Source organism: Cryptotermes secundus, unplaced genomic scaffold, assembly GCF_002891405.2.
Source record: "Cryptotermes secundus unplaced genomic scaffold, Csec_1.0 scaffold19, whole genome shotgun sequence".
NCBI classification, from domain to species: Eukaryota; Metazoa; Arthropoda; class Insecta; order Blattodea; family Kalotermitidae; genus Cryptotermes; species Cryptotermes secundus.
The window spans coordinates 984604-992397 of NW_019729897.1; the positions used below are offsets into that span (position 1 = coordinate 984604).

The 7794-nt window shown below is 40.1% G+C and overlaps 1 long non-coding RNA gene across 1 annotated transcript; it reads right to left on the reverse strand.

Moving 5' to 3' along the window:
• Positions 1-476: 476 nt before the first annotated feature.
• LOC111865706 lies at positions 477-7336 on the reverse strand. The gene is made up of 2 exons (XR_002843019.2): positions 7208-7336; positions 477-1285 (listed from the first exon to the last, which is right to left on the reverse strand). It is a non-coding gene; the product is annotated as an uncharacterized LOC111865706 (long non-coding RNA).
• Positions 7337-7794: the final 458 nt, after the last annotated feature.

Genomic DNA, 7794 nt, shown 5'->3' on the forward strand with positions numbered 1-7794 from the left:
GCCCATAGGGTTGTGAGACGTCGAGGCTTACATGTTTTATAGACAATTGGGCTCATACATGGCGGTGAAGTCGTCAGCCTTATGTGCCTGCTGCTCTTTACCCCCAGGAATAATCCTGGTATTCATTTCTGTTAGAGGCTGAGTCCACCCCAGGGCCATAGTGAGGCTGGAAGGATTAGATCAAATGAAAAATCCAATGATCTCATCGGGAATGGAACTCGTGACCTTCCGGCTTGTAGCACAGTGCCTCAACCAACTACTAAACTGCGTGGCCCCCCCCATTGCACTGTACTCCAACAGCAGTTTCAGCTTCCAGACATTTATGAATACTTACAGCTAGTAAATTTATACAAATATTTAATATTCATAACATCATTATACACCTGCTTTAAAACTGTGGCTTAGAACTTTGTTTGTATAGTTTTTTTTCAAGAAGTTTCTTCATCCTGAAAATTCATTGTAATAAACAAGAAACATGTTTCAAATGTACTTTACTGAAGATTTTATCTTATATTTCAAGTTACATTGCCATATCAGTTACACAATCAACATACATCCTTCTTCAAAATCAGTGGCATAAAAGTTCACTGTTACTCCATTTGTGTGGCCTTTTTAGAAAATACACATGGTTACAAAGTAAAAAGATATTTAACACTGATTAGAAAAGCCTCCAAGGTGCTTTTAAAGTACAGAACACGAAATAGACTAGAAAAATAACATTGCGAACTTTTGGAACTATACCATTATAACACACCACCAAACACTGCATTTATCAAGATGTTAAAAGTAATGCATTGTTTGAATTGTTTTGGAATGTGAAATGGGCGGTACACAACTCTCTCCATCTGGCAGTGATATAAACATTAATACAATGACATCTCTTTCATTCTTTGCTACACATCTGTCCAGGCACAGACAAATATGCAGTGAGACAAGAAAGCAACATTCATTACACTCAAACCCTCTTGCTAACTGGTGATGTCTCAAGCATATTTTTATTTTGATCAGGGAATTTATATGAGAAATAAGTCAGACAGTTTGACTTTATGTCTTCACATCCCACTATCTACTAAGAAAGTATTTCTATCTTGCACACATATCTTGGCATTAACTTCCATGGAGGAATATCTTTCCAGTTTCATCACTTGTGAATGGAAGCCCCCAACTTCTCATTTTCGTCTTCATCCTCATTACTCTCTCTGGTTGAAATTTCTTTCCCATCTTCCTGTTTTCTCGCTAGCTGCATCATGACAGACCATGTGAATCCACAATGCTAAGTGACTTCCTGCGAAAAAAATATAAATAAAAAAAATATAAAATGTTAGGTCTGTGCTATGTTAATGTATTCCCTTATTTTTATTAAATTAAGTAAAATGTATATCGCGAATATGCAAAGAAACTGATGGCACAAAAGAAATATCATATTTCATATTACCTACATTACTGTATGTTGATGCACTTCAGCAACACAGCGTTAAGGCTGCCAATAGTACCATTGATTTAGCTACAATTCTGTAACATGTATCACAAGTACATGAGATAACAGTCCTCTTTATATTGATCGCAACTAGATAATGTGAAACATGAAAATTGGATTCATCAGCAAAACTTGAAAGCCATAAAAAAAAACTGGTGCAAAGCCGTGCTAACCCAGAATTAATGATAAAGCCCAGAAACCTACCTCATGTTATGTACCACCTTCAAAACTTCACTTTCTGGTATATGTTCACTGCCAAGGTTAAAATCGGTTTCAGGAAATCAGTGAAAAAAATTGGCTCAATTTTAAGAAAAATATAGCACAGCACAGCACATTCTTAGCAAAAGTCCTGCATATACACACTGCTCACAATGACAAATATTCAGAATAGGTGTTTCGTCTTTTGTTAGAAATGAATTCTGGAATCTACGCATTATTATGATATACTCAACTTTAATTAATGTTCCTGAACCTCACTGGTCCAAACTTTTGTGTGCTCATGCTTAAAAGATAATGTACGCTAACTATTAACAGACGTTTGTAGGTCTATGAAACGGACAACACACTCCTCCTTCTACACAGTGGCCTATCGGGTGGCGGACTACCTCCCCACAAAAGTAAAAAATGAACAGCTCTATAAACTGGAACAAAAATCATACACGTTCTGTAGAACGTACTCATATAATGCAACTTATGGATATGTTCTACGCTACAATGCAGCCAGTCAGTGGCTTGAGAACAGGAAACATTCTGACTTATGAGGGAGGGAATGACAGGAGGATGGGGCCAACTGCCAAATGAGGAGCTCATAATTTGCATTCTTCTCGAAATATTATTAGGGATACAAAATGGAGATGAGATGTGTGGGACATGTAGCACGCATAGGAGAGATATATGCGATTTTATCTGAAAAATACGAAGAGAAGATACATCCGTCTAGACCTAGGCGTAGAATGAAGGACCATGTTAAAACGGACAGTAAAGAAATATGGTTTGAATTGAAAGTTTACTGGATTTATGTGATTCAGAACAGAGACTAGTGGCAGGCTCTTATGAACAAGGCAATGTATTTCTAGGTTCCATAAGAGGTGAGGAATTTCTTGACCAGCTGAGAGACCATTAGCTTCACGATAAGGGCTGTACTCCATGGACTTACGGTAAATTAATTTTGGAATTTATTTTATTTGGTAATATTTCCCGATATATAATTAATCTTTAAAGATTAGATGATTCATTAGAATTATACAAATGGCCTCAGGTATATTTCATACACACGACGTTTCAGGAGGTGCTTCTACGACTATCACACACACTCTATTCCTTTTCTTTTACGATTATCGATGAGGGCTTAATCATAAAATGGACCGTTTGAATATTTGGCTAGTACGAGTAAGTTAACCGCCAGATCATGGGTACAAGTGCTAATGTTTTTAAACAATATAATGTACGCTTACTATTAACAGACGTTTGTAGGTCTATGAAACGGACAACTTACTTCTCCTTCTACACAGTGGCCTATCGGGTGGCGGACTACCTCCCCACAAAAGTAAAAAATGAACAGCTCTATAAACTGGAACAAAAATCATACACGTTCTGTAGAACGTACCGAAGTGTGTATAAAAGAAAATATTCAGCTCAGCAGATCTGTAACACAGGAAAGCACTTCCCAATATGAATGTTATAAATAAGTATTTTTGTATTCATATTACCCGCTCTTTGGAAGTGTCGCATACAGTAGCTGAATTTGTCAAATCCACAGAATGGTCGCCATATTATCGGCATTTCAATCTTTTAGATTACCACGTTTTTAAAAAATCAAACAGTTACGTACAAAAACTTGGAGAACGGTGTCCGTCCCAGCAGTTGCTGCAATGAAGATCAGACATCGATCAATAAAAGACACAGGTTCATGCAGACTGCAGTCTGGAGCCACCTGCCAAGTTGGTTCCTCGCTCGCGGATTTTTCTACCCTGAAGATGGAGGTGACATGCTCCTCCGAAACGTCGGTTCACACAAGATATACACGGCGCCACACTCCTCAAGACGGAATTCTTCATAGTCATCGCCGTGAAAACCTCAAATGTCACTTATTCTATTTACTTCCTTGCAGTAAACAAGAATTCTTGTGAAACATTATATTACCTGTTAATGGCCCCGCCTTTCTAGCTCTGAGTGTGTGGAATGTCCGCGGGTTCCAGTCCTTGCTTCCATATAAAATGTGCCTATAAATCTTTTGAATAAATATTTTTGCTAAGAGATCATAACTTTTTACTTTCAATCCATCAATCCGAACACAGCAGTGATTTTTATTAGTTTGGATAATCGAGGTTTCATTGTATATGGGCCTATATATACAATTAAGTCATAAGTTGAAGGTGCGTGAGAGAGTGGTGCGGTGTATAAGGGCCAGTTAGTGAGTGCCCATTCGATTACCATCAGTAGAGGGGGAGTGACCAGTAGCAGTCAGACCCCTCCTCTCATTGCAGAGAAGACCCTTTTGAAAATATATAAAAGTATTGGGGGAAAAAAAATACATATTGTCATGGGAACCGACGGGACCTGAAACCAGGACTGACTGTGCTGGTGAGGGCCAGCAGTAACACGGTGCGCTGATAGATCAACGCACGCGCTGGTTGGAGGAAATACTAATTCTGCTGACTAGCAGATCTACCAACAACAGCCTCTGCTGTAATGTGAATGGAAAACGTGCATTTAGAAGAGCTATTTGAAATCGATATTTTATGTTATTGGATGTTATGATAGTATTGTGAGTATGCGAATGGGGGCTCCTAGTGTGTGTATATACAGGTATAAATTAAATTCTCGCGAAAGCTCTCCATAGTGTTATTCCTCGTCAGAGAAAAAGATGTTGAGAATGTTACACATGTCTTGAGACGCTTAGTTTTGTAGATACACGTCACAGTCAAATGGGGTAGCGCACCACTCAAGACTGTTATTTATCAACACGATGCTTAGAACGTTGTTCGGTTCACTCAAGATACACAGTGCACAGCAGAGGTCAGTTGTGATCGAATGATCATGGGACACACACTTGCTGAATAACGCTGCATGCTCTTAACCCTCGGTACCTACGTACCTACCTACTGCTGCATGGGAATACGCACTACGAGTATGTCATCCAGACGCCAACATTTTTAGACGAGTGATGCAGCGTCTTTGTGAGACAGTAAGGTCGAGGGCACACCAAGGAAACGACAAGGCAGTTTCCTCAATTTGCGCTTCTCCATTCAGTAACTCAGGCTGATAACAAGTCTGGGAAATTGCGGTTGCGTTGCTGTTGCCGGTTTCCTTGGTGTGCCCTCGCCAAAACACGTACGGTAAACGTTCATTCAGGTCGCCCAACTGAATATTCCGACATAAGCCAATGAACATGCCACAATTCCCGCTACAGAATGTGAGACGTGGAGAAACTCATGGGATGTCAGACGAGAACTGGGTCTATCTCAACCGAGGGTCCTCGAAATACTTCATGAGGCTGAACTGCTAACACACCATTATTCGCGGAGTGCACATCTGTTTCCGGACGGTTGCAATTCTGCAGATGGCTAAGACATCAACACACTTCGAGCGAGTTCCTTTTATTTAAAATTCTGTGGACAGCCGAAGTATTTTCACACGTGAGGGTGTGTTCATCATCCATAAGAGTCACCCCTGGAGACGGAAGGCATAATCCTAATGCTATTCGCGAAGGTGGGTAACAAGTACGTTTCAGTCAATCGTCAGGGACATTGTCGTGGACCCCTCTCTACTACATGATAGGTTTACTACTTAACAACGTAGCGATTCTTTGGAAACTGTTCTACAGGGGCTGCAAGATGTGCCTTTAGCTTCCAGGTAGAGACTGTGGTACCTGGATGACCCTGTAGAGAAGACATTCGGTAATGGTCGAACGCTACGTACCCAATTAAAGCCGGCTGGGTACCGAGGGCCGAATCTAACTCCGGCGGATATTTCGTGTGGAGACAGGTGAAGGACCACGTTTCTGCAGTCCCTTCCAGGATTATCGAATATCTTGTGGCAAGATTTCAAGTAGCTGTAACAAGGCCCGATGTCAACTTGCTAAGGCGTATTCGAGGGAATGTTATTTGCAGCACGGCCGTGTCATTTTCAATGGTCGGAGGCCGCTTCGAACACCTACTGTAACTACGAGTAGCCCACGGTTTATTCATTCGATAGCTTACGCCATTTGACGGTGACGTGTCTCCTGAAACCTGAACGTCACAGAAAAATGCTGTACAATATTTCTAACTTGTTTTGACTAGGAATCACGCTATGAAGAGCTTGTGAGAGAATTTAATTTCACTCAGTATATGAACGGATGGTAATATGGAATATCCTATTTTGGATTATCGTCTGCGGTTTCATTTAGTCCATAGAAAGATAAATAAGTCCGTGGCCTTTGGTCCGCAAGCGAACTATACCGACCGAGCGACCGCCACTTGTCGGCGAAGTTAGTGCCAATTTTAGAGGATAGAGCGTGTGGAGCGGTCGGCGCAACGGATTCCCACGGCCGTTAATCTCTGTATTCTAGACCGGAGCCGATACTTTTCCATTCAAGTAGCTCCTCAATTATCCTCACGAGGCTGAGTGGACTCCGTTCCAGACCAACTTCACAGAAAATCTTCTAGCGCCTCTGGATCTGTAGCTAGGAATTCTGACTACTAGACTACAGAGGCGGTCCCATAGAAAGATAAACCATCTGATAACTCTAACACGCTGCCATTTAAAGCAATATGCCAGTCTGACTCATACTGGCTCCAGAGAAGGGGGTGCTTGTTCGAATTAAGGTAGGGAATGACTGTTCTACGGGTATTCAGCAGTCTCTCCAGGCAAATACCATGACATTATCTTAAAATCAAAGGGTGGTGCCTCCCTCACTTTTCCCGATCCATCTTTACAATCCACAATTCAATAAACTACGGTAAACAACATATGAAATTTGCCTCCCATAATTAGGTTCCCAGTCCGACTTATGACTAGCAGATCCCCTACCATAAAACTTGAACTTTGCGAACTGGTTCGAATGTTATAATGGGCAGGAACCAATCTGGCAGTAATTTTATAAGATTCAAATAGCGGAGACACGAAGGAGTTTGTCATGTGAACGAAATACAGTAATATACGTTCATATGCGATGCTAGGAATTTTTCCTAGGTAGTAGCAAAAAAATTCGATTAGAAATTTACATTTAAGCAATTTAAGGCCATTTCTATTCAACAACACTTAAACGTTGCTTGCCCGTGTGTATGGTACCAAGTCAACAACGAACTCAGGAACATGTCATAAACCAAGCTATTCTTGACAGATGTTGAGGGGGGGAAAAAAAATGTATACAAGGCCGGCAATGAAGGACACTGCATTACTTGCATTGCGTATCGGAATGAATCAGCGTGCCTGGGCAATTCCTTATCACGCCATATTAAATACATAATTCCATTCACAGCTAGAGTATTATTATAATTAACATGATGACAACTACTTGCTGCATTTTTAGCATGCTGGAAATGAAGTTACTACAACCATTGGATCCAGCACCTTGAAAACTTGTATAATATTATTGCTACAACAACACAATCCGTGGAAAAGGAAGCTAGCTTCGTGTTCAGTGCCTTCATCTCCTCTCATAACCTCAATGCATGATACATAACCCATACTAATTAATTACTACAGAGTATATCACATTGAAAATTCGGCAAAAGGTTTACATACTGTTCCGTCCAAAGCTTCTTCATATTTCTTGCTATATTCTGCCAACATTTGCTTCACATCAATGACGTAATCCAAATTGCTCTGATGTTACGACAGATACAGAATTACGAACACATTGTCTGACTTCAAGGCTAGCCCACTTTTTTCGATTCATCGATATCGTGCTGACACCTGTAAGACAATTCTTACACTAAGTAAGATTGTGAGGTTGTGGATTTGGTATCCCGACCTTTCTTTTGCAGTATCAAAATTCGCATTTTGTTTCTGTGGGTGTTATGAAAACAGCGAAAAAACAAAACAAAACAAAAAAGTCTCTATTACTAGCAGAAAATTTATTAATATTTATGGTCAAACCCCCCTTTATATCTGGATTTCATTCTCTTATGTAACTGCTAATAAAGGGCCATTCTTGGCTAGGTATTAATGCAATGTCCTCTCATACGTGAAACAGCATTCCAGCTTTTAATATTACTAGGCGCATTTAGCTGTTACATCTTCTGTTCTATAAATTTAATGTATTCTAAAATAACACTGAATAATCTTGGAGTGGGATAGATCTGCTTTTCATTATTTTCTGTGAATATATT